The 17,956-nt window shown below is 31.0% G+C and overlaps 1 long non-coding RNA gene across 1 annotated transcript in view; it reads right to left on the bottom strand.

The window, feature by feature from the left end:
* LOC148277036 (uncharacterized) overlaps window positions 1-17,634 on the bottom strand; it is a 69,751-nt gene extending 52,117 nt beyond the window's left edge. The window contains exon 1 of the long non-coding RNA XR_015823607.1: window positions 17,338-17,634. This is a non-coding gene — a long non-coding RNA (uncharacterized LOC148277036). The remainder of the gene's footprint in view (window positions 1-17,337) is intronic.
* Between the last annotated feature and the right edge of the window lie 322 nt (window positions 17,635-17,956).

Below are 17,956 nucleotides of genomic sequence, written 5' to 3'. Positions count from 1 at the left end.
AAATTTAGTCATATCACTCCACTACTTCGGGAATTGCACTGGCTACGTTTTCCACGGAGGGTGGAATACAAACTCTGTTGGCTTATGTACAAGTCACTGCACAACTCTGCTCCAGAATATCTAAGGGAACTCTGCATTCCAGATGAACTAGCTGACAGACGTCTTACGTTTAGATCAGCTACATCTACTTCGAAAGGAAAAGTTATTTTACCTCTACGCAAACAGCGCACTAAATTAGGCGAACGTGCATTTGCGGTCGCAGGCCCTACGGCATGGAATGCTCTCCCAGCAGAAATCCGAAACTGTGAGAGGGAAGTGATGTTACGGAAGAAACTTAAAATTCACTTGTTCTCTAAATCATTTGAATAAATTCTTAGCATGTGGCGGAAAAGTAATATGAAAAAGTACATTATTTTTCTTAAATTGAAAAGTTAAAATTAAATTTATATCTTTATATAATCACTTTGTAAAGCGCCCTTGAGGTATTATATTACGAAAATGGCGCCATATAAGTTATCCATAATTATTTTTATTATTACCGTTCGAGATTCAGCTTTCTTGCCTTTCATGACCACCCATTTACTTTATGGAATTATTCTAAGAGATTTCCTCTGGTACGAAGCAAACAAGCTGTTTCTAGAACCGGATATTTCTAAAGCGACTCCCGTAACCTATACCGACACTTCCTGTGTACTTAATATCTCTGCAGACATACAAGAAAAAGCTACAGAGGTGTCTATTATTTTTATTTATAACGCATGTGGATGATACTGTCCTTCTGGCAGATTGTATGGAAAGCTTACAGCTATTATTGGACAAAGTTCACACGGCTAGTTTTAATAAAGGGCTGAAAATTAATATCTACAAGACTAAATGTATGGTCGTTTGGAAAAAGTCACAAACTTTCCCAATGATTAAAACTTGGAGGGCAGATTGTTAACATACATATTTAGGATGCTTGCTGAATGATAAATGGGATCACTCACAAGCAATTAAAATCAGAATAGAGATGGCGTGAGACTGATTTTTCAGGATGTGCGACCTTCTTTTCAGTAGAAACTTTAATTTAGACCTCTGAATGCGCATTGTACGATGTTACGTCGTCTCAATACTTTTTACGGCGTCGAAACGTGGACACTCAGTACTTTTTACGGCGTTGAAACGTGGACACTCACTCAAAACATTTCAAAAAAGATCAAAGCTTTTGAAATTTGGTGCTACAGGATAATATTAAAAATCTTCTGGGAAGGCAAAGTCCGAAACGATAACGTTCTTTGACGGATAGAAAAAGATAAAGAGATACCAAAGACCATAAAGATAAGACAATTTGAGTACTTTGAGCATGTAATGAGAGGCAAAAAATATATCATTTCTACAGGTAAGGATTTAAGAAAGACGCAATGCTGGTAGAAGGCGCATTTTTGGCTAAAGAACTTGCATGACTGATTCCATTGCAGCAATCAGTCCTTGTTTAGGGCAGCTGCCATAAAAATGAAAATTGCTACTATGATATCCAATCTCCATTGGTTATTGTTATTGGGAAAAAAACTACCAAAGTTGTAGGAGGCAATTACTATTTAATAACTTAATTAAGAGCCTATTTTTTTTCTTGATTTGTACACTGTTTTTTATTATTAATCTGTCAATTTTTGGCCATTTTGGACACGTACGTAATTTTCGATAGACGAACTAGCAAGACGCGTTTTGATGAAATATTCTAGATTATTCTATAGCGAAAATGACGGACGACCGCTCACGTCTTGTGGGTAGTTCGCGACTTTTTGACAAAACCCAGACAGCATTGATGAACCGGCTACCGTTTTCACCGGACTTGTCTCCTTGCGACTTTTATCTGTTTCTAAAGTTGAAGAAGACTGCGAAAAGACGACGTTTCACGACCATAGAGAAAATAATAATCGAAGCGCAGACGGAACTAAAGCCATACCAAAAAGAGCGTTCTAGAAATGTTTCGAGGATTGGAAGAAACGCTGACAAATGTGTGTTATATCCGACATTGATTATTCTGAAGGGGCCAGTATTGTGTTCAGAAATAAATCATAAAAAATATGTATATTAAGTTCACGGGTTCAAACAGTCAGTACGGTCGCAGTGAGGCATCTTGCGGGATGGTGTGATTCTATAAAATGCTGCAAACGCCCAGTTGCATTCCACCGGCAACACTGCTGACCAGTCTAAATCGTAAGCGTCCAAGTCGCGAACCCTGGACAATGAAATCACACTCATAACGGTGTGATCACAGCAGATAACAAGTGGATGAAAGGCGAGTTTCTGGCGTCTCCGAACCACAACCAACCAGGTAAGGGAAGGTAACCTTGACAGAAAAATTCACTAAAAAAGGCAACGGGAAATCATTCTAGTCATCTTTTCCCAGGAATCACTATGGCGAGTATATTCAATAAGCAGTTGTCCTGGCTGAGGAGTACAAGAGTAGCGCAGGACCGAGATGCTTTCACTGTAGTGATCGCCAACGTCGAGGGACCTGACGAGGTACCGCAATAAGAAGAAGATTCAATTAATTGGCTAAGCCGTTCATGGAATTTCTTGATATTGCTTAATGTTCAACGAGTTGACTGGTTGAAAGCTATCATTTTGCAAACAGCCGAACCATCTTAGAACAGGCTGAACCATGTTAGATGGAAACTATCCTAACCAGAAGACGCTCCTTATTAATTTTCTAATTGACTTGTTTTGTATAGTTTTCCTGGTATTATTTTACTGATTCACTAGTTTTATAAATATTGGATTTTTTTTAAAATGGAACTAACTTATTTTTATAATTGCTTTTTATGTACAAGGGTTATATTTACTGCAATTAGTATGTTTTTTCTAACTTATTGAAGTATTTCTTTCGACAATTACCTGTACCATGTATGATATAACCTCACGCGATAAGTCCTCATGACGTATTACTATTACGATATTTATTTATTTATTTACATACATTAGTTTATTGTTTATTATTTGAGACAATAAGTTCTAACTCCATGGGACTAAAAGTCCTGTGTTGAGATGGGAAGAGTAATTATATGACACAGACACATGAGTATATAACCACAAATATATGATTTGAAACATAAAAAATAATTACAAAAAATATTTTCAATAAACATATATATGGCACATCAATATGGTAAACAGTAAACTCGAGCATTCGAAAAATTATCAAGGAGTTTCCTACTCAAATTCCTTCCACTAAGGAAAATCCAGTCCTTATCACATTTCTTAAAAATAATTTAAAAGCTTAATACGTTCTCCCAAAATATTGAACACTCTCGGTACGACAAAAGAGAAATGTTTTTGAGCAAAAGTCGTACGGGTTTTGGGTATGACATAATTCATGCTCTGTGAAAACCTTGTACGGACATTTTGCTGAGACCTATCCTTATTGTTTGACCAGAAGTGTGTAAGTGCTTCTTTTAAGTACAGTTGTCTCATATCCAGCACCTTCATGTATTGGATATTTTCTAGATTCTTAATTAGACTTCTACATCCTGCCTTTAGCTGCATCCTTGCTATTAAATATGTATACTTATATTTGCAATAAATTTATGAAATAAAAAAAAAATTAAACCCGTTAGGTTAGGATATATTGGGTTTAGTAAAATAATAAAAAAAGATTTTTTTTACTTTACTTATTGAGTCAAAGTAATAATTAAGTCGATTTTTTTTATTTTTTTTTTATTATTCAACCCAATCCAACCTATCCTAACCTAACTTACTCAACATTACAAAATAAATTAACAAATAAAACAATTATTTTTCTTGTATTCAAATTCAAGAAGCTGAGCGACGTTCAGCCCTTTCGTTAAACGTTGTTTTCAACATTTTCACTAAACATCCGTTAGCTGTTCAATTGAATGCCGCCATTTGATAAACAGCCTAGCCATCCAATTGAGTGGCTGATTTAACTTTTTGTCAGTGACATATCGTCGCATTAGTTCGGTTTTGTCCAAAAAATCATTTTGAAAAAAATTGAGTTAAGTTTACAGGAGTTCTGAGGAAGCCTTTATTTATAAAATTCAAATGAAAAAAAAAAGTTTTTTAATAGTTTAAAGTTTAGTTGATTTTCCAAAGAATGTTGTCTGAAACTTTTGTCATTATTTATGCCTATTTTGTAAAAAAAAAAGCTCTATTTCTGTAGATTCTTGTTTTGGCATGTTGGATAAAAACGAACTGAAGCGACGATACATACGAAGGTACTGACTTTATCTAGAATTCCTCGCCTACGTGTAAGTATGCATTACACAATATATATGGCAATATGACTAGAAGTTACTAGGCTACTGTGACCTACAAAACCCCGGATTCAATTCATGCAATCCCTCCATAAAATGGATTAGAGAAAATTAGTGGTTCAAGGAGCCTCCGTACATTCCAATTTATAAGACCAGACTAATGCACCTCTATATCACCCATGAAATTACTTAAGTATAAACGTTTCAGACAGTTTTTCTCTAAACAGGTTTCATGAATAAAAAAATTAATAATTTTTCGATTAATGCAAAGTTTATATTCTACAAATAAATATACTTTACAAAGTGTGTTTCTTTCTGTGAAGAAAAATCTTTATTTAAAGGCTTGTTTATGTATTTATATTAGATTGGGCCGATGATGTATGAAGTTTTTTTATTTTTATAGACATGAAAGTGAAAGGGGTGTAAAAAATTGCATTTTGGATCACATTGAATGTAAAAAATATTTTTTTAAATATAACATACTACTTTTGGCCCTCAACCGAGGTTTGAAGTTTATAACTGTGAACATTTGGTTAATTGTCAATATTGATAAATTATTTTTTTGGGAGTAAAGACATTATTTAATCACATTACAAATTCAAAGACGTTTTAAAACTACCGAAATGCAAAAAGTTTACACTCCGCGGAACTGATACCGTTGAACGCCTGGCTAATTTTGGCCCACCCTAATACATCGGTGCAATAGAAGCTAATGCATGAATCTTACTTTTTTTATAATATTCTCAACTCAACATGTATTGTGGTCCCTAAATTAGAGTAAAAAAATCGTTTCTGTATTTTGTTTAGAGCATCTTTTAATTTTGATATTCTCTGTAAAAAGAATGATCGTAATTTGTTGTAATTTTCAAACTAAATTTCAGCGGTCACAACTTAGTTTTAGAAAATAAAAATTGGTAAGAATAAATAGTGAAGGCCTATTGCAAAGAACACTATATTTAATGAGCATTTGAATTATATTTACAGGAATCATAATATCACACAATAATAGAAATATATTTTTGTTATTAAAATTAATTTAATTTAAAATGGCAATAGTATGGAAGATAATGTGCGCCGATTTTATTTAAAAACATTACCTATAATTTTATTCAATTTTATTGTTTATGAGTACAATTTTATTTTTTAAAAAAATCTTAAAAATCTACTTTTCTAATATGATATATGTATGATTGTATATTTTTGGAAAAAGATAAATTAAGTTTTTTTTTAAATCAAAAATGCAAAGCTCGGTCGCGACATTAAAACATTTTTTTCAAATTCGAAGTTTATATAAGGTATTTTTTTTATCAAAAAACAAAATAAGAGGGTGCCCGGGTAGAATGGTATTTTTTTGGACCACCCTAATGTATAAACATAAAACAAAACGCAACTTAAAGTAGCAAAAAATTACAATAGAAATGTGTAAGTCTAGGTATTTTTATTTTTTTTTTGTTTTTTTACAAAATACATAAAAGGTAAATTTATAGTATTCACAAAATAAAGGATAATTCATTGCAATGAAATACATATTAATAGTAAAAAATAGTAAACAAAAAATCCCACAAAGGCATGGCCTGTTCGTGGGTATACAAGAAAATGTTAATGAATTTTCGCCCCTATAATAAATGGACAGTTACAATATCTTTGTGTTACAAAAGAAAGAGAAAATAAAATATACTGTTTAAGATTAAACGGTATTTTTTTTATAGTAATTAAAAAAGGAAATAAAAAATATTTAAAAAAACATTAAAATATTCCTTATTATTAAAGGGCAACAAAATACATCATAGAAAAAAAGAGTTCATATCTTTAGTTTGAATTCAGGATAGTGCGTGTTTTAAAAAAAAAAAAAATTGAAAGTTCGGAATCAATTATATTTTATTATCAGTAAAAAAATTATTAAAATTTTTGGGCCTAAAAAATACGTATGTCTCTGTGCGAGCCTCGTTTTACAATTTGGTATTTCTAAAACTCAATTCCTTATTTGACTTGATCTATTTGAATTAATTGTAATTTATTTACAGTTGGTACTTAAATTTATATTTTAAACATTGAAAAAAAAAATTGTCTTATGTTTAAAAGTTTAGCTTCTTGTTCTTGAAACAATTGGAAAGAGGGAAAAGTGCGATTTTTGTGAAGCATTATTTTTAATTTAAATTTCCGAACATGGCTTATGAATTGTCATTAACTGGTTAGGGTGTGAAATACATTTGTTGTCTGGAAAAAATTTAGACACACTCAAAATATTATTGAAAAGTATTCATGTCGCATGCATAACATATTTCTAAACAATGCACAGAATACAAGTGAAGTAATTGTATGAAGTAAAGTAATTTTAAAAACAGAAAAAATGTAATAACAAAATCCATCATTGGACAAACAAGTTCTAAAATAAGTGCAACATTTAATTGTAATTTTCTTTTTTTAAACATTCATTGAAACAAAGAAGTCCGTGCTTCATTCACATTTAAATCACGATTAAAATGTCAATATCTGAATACAAAAGTTTTTCTTTTCTCTCCTTTTTTCTTTTCCTTTTTTATGCCTTATCTCCTTGTAAAATGGTGTAGATATTCACTTTTTTCTTTAATTGTAACATTTGATAGGTTTCTATGCATTTAAAAATAAAAATAAAACAATTCCATAACGTCACGTATGTACCTAGAATATGTTTATATTAATCATGCATTTTTTAAATTAATCTATTTTGGGTGATAATTATAATAAAGTAATAAACTGTTATATACTAAAATATATACATTTTTATTAATAACCCGCTAAGCCTCTATTTTAGAAGCTTGTCAGCAGCATATGATATACAGTCAAAAAAAGACAAAATGTGCGTTGTGTTATGTTACTTTCATCATGTCCACGACTTAACTTTTGGTGCAACTGGGCCGGGCCTAAGATAAATTTATTATCAAATGAGTAGATGACACTTTTACAAACGATGTTTCCACTTACACTATCTTCACAAAACATACACACTTGTTTAAACACATAATTTACATGCGTCACACACCTAAATTACATTATACCTTTGTGTGGACAATGTACATATTATGTACATTCATGTGTTGGTAAATTCGTACATAGCGAGGGTTGGTAACCACATTTCTAGCAACTAAAACATCGTTTATGGTCAGTAGGGAGACATATACAATAGTACAAACATAAGTGTTGATACAGGATTCTATTGTACGGAAGTTTATGTGAACATTTGGCCAAACTTTTGTTCGGGTCTAGAGATTTAATGAACTTCGATTGTATGAGTCTTTAAACAAAAGGGGCTGGAGATATATGTGCCTTTTAATAAACAAACAAAAGTGTAATAATATCGTTTACTCCAGAGTTTTTCAGCCTGTGGGTCGCGACTTCTAAGGGTGTCGCAAAGCCATGCTTAGGGGATCGCGGTCGCAACTACGGTAAAAGTAAAAAGCAAATTAGCTTTAAGTTACTACATAACTGCAAAAATACAATAGCTTCAGTGTAAAGGCGGCACCTTTTTATTTTTTTAAACAATCCGTTGTATGGTGGTTCTCTTTTCAAGACACAAATAATCAATGATCAAGTTTGGATTGATTTATTTTACCAAAATAACGTTACAAATAACATAAAATATTTAAGCCGTTATATTGGGACAACACATCAAACCACGTACTCTTGAGCAATGGTTCTACATTATTAAGGTATAATACTCTATAAGAGCTAAAGTATTTACCTTTTAAAGATAGTTTCACAGATGTAAAAGACGTCTATCTCCAAAGTGATAATGTTCAGCTGCCTGCCTGCTCTTCCGATCGACATAACCAAGACCGCGATTATAAAGGCTATCTTCATCGATAGATACTGAGACGGCATACTCAACTTCTATACCATCTCTATCTACCTCGGTATGTTCTTCCGACTTGTCATCTTGATTTTGGCTTAGTTTGATGGTCTTTTAACAAATACAGATAAACGTCGTTTTGCGCCGGTTCGATTTGCGCCGATTTACAATTACTCCGGTTGGTGCTGGCGTGGGATTCCCCGGTTCAGTCGACACCAGACGACAGTAGGCGCCGCGATTCTAATAGCAGACACACTTTTACGCGTTGGTTTATTCTATTACCATGTACGCGAGCAGCCTATTGTGTGTGTGAAATTGTTCCAGAGCAGGTTTTCCTTTTGTTTTTAAGAAGAAAAAAAAGGTATGATTATAGTTATTATTTTATTATTATTAAAATGAAAAGAATATTAAAATAGTTGTAGTTTATGCTATGATTTTGCAAGAAAGGAATCAACAATAAAAGCGAATAAAATTAGATGCGTTTTTCAAAAAAGTGTCGGAATTTAATTTAGTACCGACGAACTGGTGAGTTAGTATTTACTATAAAAACTTCATTATTTATATCAAGAGATTATTATTCATTTTGTAAACGAATATTTGCTGTATTTATTGAACACATTTATAATTCATTTTGAATATATGTAAGATATGTATAAAATAAACATGTTTGATTGTTCTTAGAATTTTGACACGGAACATAATGTTATTTCTTCCATTTTTTTGTGTTCATTTTACGCCGGTGTCTCTCGGAACGGAACCCCAGCGTAAAACGACGTTTACCTGTAATTGTTTTTTTCAATACAGCTGAACTTCTTCATTAAAGCACCAATACATTGCCCTATACACCACTAGATGCAGTTAGGAAATTTATGATGATTATTGTATTTCCTACAACACCCTTCCCAGCTCTGCACTGCGCTTAACCAAATCGACGCGTCGCGACGCCGAAGGCCAAAAAACTAAGTATAGGATGTTTTGCAACCACCTACATATAAATTCATTCTCTTGCTTCCTATTTTTGCCACCCCTTTACACAATAGCGCAGCGTTATAAACGCCCCAGAACACGTTTTTTTCGATTTCAATTAAACCTTATCTATCTTGAGTGTTCTGCGCAACAGATAAAGTTAAAACTTTAAAAATTATGGACCTTTCTTATAAACCTGGTATAAAGTTACACCTAGGCATAGTGGTAGAATAAAAATGGGAATACCAACCTAATTCTACCGCTATAATAAGGATAATATTACCATCCATTTTCTACCACTATGCCAAGTTGTAACTTTATATCAAGTTTATGAGTAAGACCCAATGTGTTGTAATTTGACATCTCAACAGGGTTGAACTTTTAAAAAAATAACATCGTTATATTCAGAAAAAAAATTATCCCTATGTCAATACACTCAATCATTTTTTTTAAAGGGTAGTTTTAAAAATTTATATTTTAATCGATTCAATAACGGCCGGATAATTCATTTTAAAAAAGGTTCCTGAAAACATTTATTTTAAATAAATTAAAATAATTAATACATTAATTTCACTTTTTATTTGTTAATGGAAATTTTTCTGTATTTTATTACTGAATATAAAATGAAAAAGCACTCTTACTCCAGTGTACATATCTCTATGTTTTAAACTCAGAGCAGAGCTGGAAGCTTTCAACTTACCCTTAGGGAAACGGGGGTGAAAGTCTTTATTAAGTTTCATGAAACGGAATGCAATATATTGTGACAAGGCATGTACTTTGAAAAGCGATGTTTTAAAATTGACACAAAATAGATATTTTTTTACACAATAAAAAAAGTATTTTATCAGTTTTTTTTAGTTTTATGAATAAAATCATAATCTTTAATAAATACAGTCTTTACCGGGCAAATAAAAATAAAAATAATTTTATTCAATACTTCAAAATTCAGTTCTATTTTTGCAACAATCAAATAAATTCGCGACTCCTGTGGTGTATTGAATAAGACAATTGTTTGATTTCCGAGGAGATTGCAAAAATTAAATGACTTTTATCTAAAGCCCATGTGTTGTCATTCACCATTGTAGTTATGATAGCCTATTTGTATGCAAAAAATATTAAAATTAATAATCGTGCTTAAGATTATGAATATTACTTTTCCTTATGTTTAAACACGGTCAGAATTATAGAATCATAAATAAATATAAATAAAAACATTAATACAAAACCATTAACCAAACAAATCCAATATTAAATAATTTTCTTGCTTTCGTATTATTCATTAAAATAGATTTAAATATTTTTACATTTTTATTACTTCCTATTTCTAAAGGTAATAGATTAATATTCTTTTTTGCCGGGAAGAAATAATGATTTTGTGTTCCAATTGTATTGCAGTAGTGCACACTTAAATCAAAGATTTTTAAAAAATTTTATAAAATATTGACCTTTTCATCTTTTAAACTTCTATTATTTTTATTCCTCCTTTTGTATTTGCAGAAAAAAAAAAAACGTTAGTCGATAGATGTTATTCTAGGTTTTGTAATTATTATTTTAGCAATGATTTTTTTTAATAAACAAAGAATGTAAATTAGATTTATAAAAGGTTCTTTATGTCTGTTGAAATTATTAGAAACACTAATTAAAATTTATCTGAATTTTGGTCAAAATACTTAAGTTTATATTTGAAGCACTAACTTTGTGGTTATTCATTATAATAAAATAAATAAAACAACTTTGTTTTTAACCACTAATTTTAATTTTTCACCTACCGGTTTCAAAGCAAACAAGCTTCTTTGTCAAGGTTTACGTAACGTGTACGTATTAGTTACGTAAACCTTGACAAAGAAGTGACAAAGGTCGGTGAAAAATAAAAATTAGTGGTTAAAAACAAAGTTGTTTTATTTTTTTTATTAAAATACTTATGTTTCACAAGAAAATTTAATTAATAATTAATTATTGAAAAATGTTTATGTTACATTCTTTTCCACATAATTTATTGAGAAATACGGTAATATAAATGAAAATGAACCTATTTTGTATTTTCATAAATCGCAAGTTTATGCAACTGCGTAGTAACTGGTCGATAATTGAAATATTTATTAAGTTGATTTACTTTACTCTAACGTTTTTTTGCAAAATTTATACAGGAAAATAAATAAATAATAAAACAAATTCCCACGCGAATTAACATCTGGCGCTTTGTGTAAAACATCTCAAATTCGTTAGGTTTTATTCGCTTGTCACGGTAAAATAAAAATATGCCGTGCACATGTTTCAAATTAATTAACTGACTGCCTGTTTCAGATTGACCAAAAAAAACACAGAATATTTTTTCATAATAAACTTACAAAAATACATTTTTTTTCAATAAATATATATAAATTTAACCCAAATACATTAAAATTTAATAAATGGTTTTTTAACAGTGTGTAATGCATGAGTATGTGCATATGTCAATGTTTTTATCTGTGCGTGTATTCATTCGGTGTTTTGTCTTAGTAATTACTTTAACAGAAAACAAAACCGTTTTTTTTTTTATTTTAGAATATTTTTTTTTAAAATTATTTATTAAAAAAAAACAACAGCTATTACAACAATAAAAAAATATTCACAAATAAACCAAAATCAAAGGCCAATTATAGTTTTCTATACATTACTAAATACAATGTCAAAAAAAGAAGAAAAAAAGCGTACATTGAAATAGCCACTCTGCATTATTCCAAAGGTAAAAGATAAATAAAATATTAAAATAATAAAAAAATATATTAAAAAAGTTTTTTGTTTACTTACTGTACTTAAAAATCCTTTCGCCAGAGCATCCATACGGAGCTATCAGTCCTCCCTTCTTTCTTCTTTCAAACAAGAAAAATGATAACAATATTACACCGTAAAAAAAAACAAATATTAGGTAGGTACAGTAAGTTTAAATTATAATTATTATTTTTAATTAGGGATCGAGCATTTTCTTTAAATTTGTTTAAAGTGAGGAAATATATAAATGTTTTATGTTATTTATGTTTGAATTCAGATGCCAATTACTGCACTAATACAGTTATGCATAATTTATTGGAGTGAATTGAAAGAAATACCTAAGATTAAAAAATCATTCTAGTTTCTACAAGCTGCGTTTTACATTTCAAACCAATGTTTTTCTTTAATGACTTTTAAATAAAACGTAATTTCATAAAACAAATTTGATTGATTTTTTAAAAGGTTTTTAACAATTGGTTTGAAATATTATGTCGGTCAAGTGGCGCGTCATTCTGTGGCTAAAATGTTATTTCTAAAACATATTTTTTATTACATTTTTGCAGACTTCTGGTGTTATTTTACATAGGGGAGTCATCAAATCAAAGGATTGCAGGGGCCAGTCGATATCACCACCTTTTGACATTATTTGGCCTGGAGACGTTTATCCTAAAATTCGCATTGTTGTATAAGCTGTGTGTGACGTGGTACGATCCTGTTGGAACCACAATTGCTGTAGATACTATCAATCCAATGTGGGTACAAAATAGAGTTCCAACATGTCATAATAGTTTTCCAACATCATAATTCTTGTGCATGGCATCGATGAGAAGTGCCCAGACGTTTCCAATCACTGTGCCTCACCGCATTAATACTTTCTGGTGTATGTTGGATACGTTGTCGTCCAGATTTTGTCTCCCGGTGTATGAAACATTTCAAAAACATTCATAATACTCCGAACATTTGACTTGCTTGGCACCAAAAAAATCATGCAATTTTCAACGAGTATTTTCAGTTGGACGATTATTTAAATGCGTTTTTTTTATACAATTTCAATGCGTCGTTGCGGCGTTAGATGCTCCATAAAGGTAGGATAACACTGTTCTCGTGCGTTGTGTTGAGATTCAATCTGTCGTGATGGCGAGTTAAGGCATGATTACTTTATCGTGTTGTGTTGTGGAGTGGTAAGGTGCGTTGAGGGCTCTTCTGTCATTTTTATTGATCGTTCGTCATGTTTGCTTAGCTTGCTTAGCATGCTTCCATGCGTTAAGGAGACGTTTCTAGCAACACATTGTTGTGATGTGCAGTGACGCACCATAGCCCCCCTCCATTATTTTGGCGCAGACTTAAGAATAGTTGTATCGGGACTGCAACGTGGCACGCCACGACACATTACGTGAGAACAGCATGATTTTACCATATATATAATACATAGAAGTGGTACGCGCCAGATATCTCCACAACACGACATAACACGACATAACAATGTAACCCTTAAGTCTTAATAAATTGTGATGCGACCACTCTCCATAACTGTCAAATATGACAACCAAACCAAAATAGCGGCCAGACATACATATAACGTGACCTGTTTATCTGTTAATTTTATATTTAAGATGAAACGTATTTTATTGATATAATAAAAAAAATGGGTGAGGCTTTTGATTTAGATAACATGTAAATCTATGCGTTAGGAGGTTTGTAACCTGTCCGGATTAAGCGACCACTTTACACGCTATGTAACACTTACTATTGGGCCTATGTTCGAAAATTCACTATCTAGGAGAACTCTCTGGGAGATAATATCCAGCGTTTGTCAAAAACATTTGGACATGCTCAAAATATTGATTTATTTATTTATTAATTAATATACACGGCACGCAGTGCCTTTACCTTACAAATATACATATTTCAAAGAATATAAACACTTCAATATAATGTGAAAAACATTAAATCAAATTGAAAAGTACTATGTTACATAAATACGATAACACTGCAGTTTCGTAAAAAAAACATATTTACATATAAAAAAATATATTAAAACAATGTGTGCAGATAAAATTTTAAAAGGAAAAATATTTTTAAATTTTTCCTTCAAGGGGTACAAAATATTCATTAATATTCAATACAATAAAATTATTTTATGTCGCAAAAAAAATAACAAAATATAAGTCTTTAAAAAAATAAGTTTACACATAAATATGGTGCAAAATGTTACCCATACAAAAGTAAACATAGAAAGCGCCATAATCTAAAAATGTAAATTACCGTTCAACATATTTGAAATAATAGATTAAAATAAATAAAGTTGATTTTCATAAACTATACTATAGTCAAACCCTTATACGCACAAGGTGTTGAATAGGGAATTGCATTTTTAAATCAAATGCAGCGTATATCGAGTATCTGTGACAAGAATATAATATCATCAGTCTCGCCAGTCCAGGGATAATGAAATGCTTCAGTGAACAACTACTTTTGAAAAACAAAATCATGTCAATTACCAGTCGTCGTGACAACAACACTCGTTTAGAATTCTGATTCTATTTCACATACAAAACTGTTTTCTTCATCCGCCCGAACGGAAACTGAAATTATTACTGGTTTAAATTATTTATTTACATAACCTAACAAAGTATTATAATTCCTCGAAACTTTGTTCGTCTCTGATGTCCATTTATCATAACACGATATTGGCATAACACCAAAATAATGATACGCTACTTCATGTTTTACGTATTTTATCATTTTCAATAAAGATATGCTCTTAACTTGTAACGTATTAATGTTTTTTGTTTTAAAAACGATATAATAATGTACAGTAATTTTAAAGATATCAATTTTAATACTTTTTTTCACTAGGCACCTGTTTATTTGTTTTAGATGCATAATAAAAAGACATTTAAAGTACATTAATTTTAATACGCAAGAAATACTAAATTGTCAGTAAACAGCTTAAATCTTATACGGAGATAATATAATGTTTATATATACAGATTGAGGTGATTAAATATAGATCGGGGGCCGTATTACAATTTGATATTAAAAGATTTATCAACAATTTTCTCGTAAAAAAACATTAAGATGACACTAAATACAAATTCAAGCTAAAAAGTCATCCCTAAAGGAAGGGGAATGACGAGGGGAGAGAGGAAGTGCCGTCATGTCATATCACGTCGACTTTGACAAGCAAAACGAGTAGTGCAGTAAAAAGAACTGACTATTTACATTGTTCTACTGTGAGTTCCATTCAGTAGGTCGCTCCCTTTCGCATACGCGTCACCTTTTGAAATAACTTTCAGCAACACATTTCGTGTTTTCTTGTTCTTTATTTATAAAAAAAAAATATTTTGTGTTTACCGATTTTCGCATGATGGAGGTTGGCAACTTATACGCCCGGCTAACTGAGTAGGACAGAGACCGGAAATAACTCACGAATTGGTAACATATTAATAAGACTTTTTTACATTAAAATAGATATTTTAAGCAATTACTGATTAACGTAAGAACGTTATTTACCGGTGAAAAGTTATACCATTGCTTTTCTAGATCAATTTGTACAGTATCTTAGCATACATATGGACCTTTTAGTAATTGTGAGGAGACAAAAGTTGAAAATTAGTCGGGGGCTGCTTGCAAAAGACTGAAGTTCGTTCTATCAAACATATGCCAACTGGCCGCAGGTTGAAAAACCATATTTCGAACGCTCACGCTTACTTTAGTTATATGCAGCTAGGGCTTTAGCTTTTAGGGCTCTACTTTGGTATAAATTAATTTGTCAGCATGCGTCGCACTCCGAGTATAAACTCAAGTTGGTACATGATTACAACACCAGGTTTACTAGTATGGAAGGGCTAGCTGTTCCTAGATACTGCAATAAATATGTCAAAAAGACACTGCAATACAGTATACCTAAAATATTTAATATGTTACCAAACAATATTAAAAATACTATGTTAAATACAGGAGTTCGACGTTTAGAAAATTAATTAATTAATTAGAAACAAGTTTTTTGTATTAGTGATAGTTTTTAATTTTTCAAAATGTAATCTGTAATTGTTTTTCAAGTAAAATTATTGTTAATGTAGGTTAAGTGTAAATAATCATTGTAATTTATAAGAACCTGCTGACGAGTTGTATGTATGCAACTCAGCAGGACTTTAATTTAAGAATATTTTGTAAATATTTTTGAAAAATAAATAATTTAAAAAAAATATCTTAATGTAAAAAACATATTCATTTACAGGTTACCGACCAAAATATTTTAATTTGGTCAATATTAGTAAATAAAATTTGATTTTTATTTAAAGACAATATAAAATAATTCCATAATAGTTACTTTGTTTTCTTTTACAAAAAAAATATACCAAAGTTCAAATCCCGATAAACTGATTTTTGAACAATTTGTCATCGGGTGTTCAAACATAATGGAACTTTTATATTTTACTGAAAAAGTTATGGAAAACGGATGCAGATGCGAAAAGTGAAAGGTAAGTTTTAATTAAAATAATACAATAGTAATACAATTGTTCGTAATGTTTTTGGTTTAGGTGATAATAATTTTGATTGATTAAAAGGTACAGCAATAAGCCCGTAAAGATATGTCTGTTTTTTTAATATAATTTTTATGCCATTTTCAATGAGTAAATAACTCACTATTATAAAATGGGAACCAAGTTATGTAAATGTGGTATTTGATCTTCTTTCGCGAGTGTGGAAAACTAATAGCAACGGGACCATAAATCGGTATTACATAAATCGGTATTCAATGACATGTTTTATAAATGGCAAAAATTCCGTCAATAAGTAAATAAAATAGGGCATGTCTCGTTATTCCGTTTGCATGAAGAGTCTCAGACTGACGCAATAGCTCTATTTGACCTTAGCGTAAAAATGAAGCGATCTCCAGTCTAGAATGTAAAGAATCTTATGTTTATTGAACCACAACTGTTGCGTGTTATATGAACCAACGGTCAAGGGTAAAATCAACATTCATTTCACGACCTCACGACTATTTTTTCTAGTTATCTCAAAGGGATTTTGCTTACTCTGACATAAATGGGTCAAGGGCCTCACAATGAAAAATTAGTATACTACGTAACTTAACAGTCCCTTTGTCTTCATTTTATTTTTAGATATTTAAATTAAATGTCGCTCTTTGTCACTTCCATCTTCATTTTAAAGTATCTGACACATAAACATTAGTTTTTTTTTAATTGAAATTTTAACGCTATTTGTACAATGTTAAAATTTGCTGATTTTAGAAGTTTTCTCAAATGATTTATATGTCTTAAAATTATTGATGAACCATTTTTCTATTTCAAAAATTTAAGAAAAAAAATTCTTCAATTGAATCAATAATATGCTTATTTGTTATTTTTCAAATTTACAATCTCTCAAATCTATTTTTCTTTTCACAGCGCTAGTTGTCGTAAAAATATTGTATGAAAAGGCGCACGTGTATCATATCTTGTATATTTATGCATTTTTTAGCTAACTTTAATTTAATAATCACAAAATTATTAATTTTTTACGTACCTTAATTCAAAATATGTCCAATTTGATTTAATGAAGCGTTTATTTCGGAACAATAGAGCATCAATCGTCACACACACGCTAAACAAAAAATAAACACACACTGAATCCACAGATCAAAATGACTAATTCCACACCACTTAATCAAACTCCTAACTGAGCACTATATAATACAGAAACAATCAAACGAAAAATATGTCAAATATTTGAAACGTCAACTGACGACCCGACAAATGAAAATCGCGAAAGAAGTTGACGAGCGAAAAGTCGACCTCTTACCCCGACGCTCACTGGCAAACTGAAAGCTTCGAAATTTGAAAGCTCTAAGGGTTATCCGAATACTGCGCCAACGCGAGCACAGTTTTTCCCCCGAACCAAAAGCAATCGAATATCGAATAATTTTCAGAGCGAATACTTGAACATTTTTGTTTTTTGTCTGCGTTTTATTTCATAATTACTGAAGTGGCCTAAATTTAGTTTTTGCCGACGGGCAACTGAGTTTCGCAAGGCGCCGTTTCTATTGGCTGACTGTTTATATTTAAAATAAGAATCCAAGTTCGCGTCACGGCGTTTGATTGTGTTTCCGTCTAACTTTTTTCGCGGTGCAAAATCTATATGGAAG

The sequence above is a fragment of the Micrasema longulum genome, unplaced genomic scaffold (genome assembly GCF_059751315.1).
Source record: "Micrasema longulum isolate JH-2025_06_02 unplaced genomic scaffold, ASM5975131v1 h1tg001099l, whole genome shotgun sequence".
NCBI lineage: Eukaryota > Metazoa > Arthropoda > Insecta > Trichoptera > Brachycentridae > Micrasema > Micrasema longulum.
Note: the sequence above shows the minus strand (reverse complement) of the source record. Positions and strands in the feature narration are given on the sequence as shown.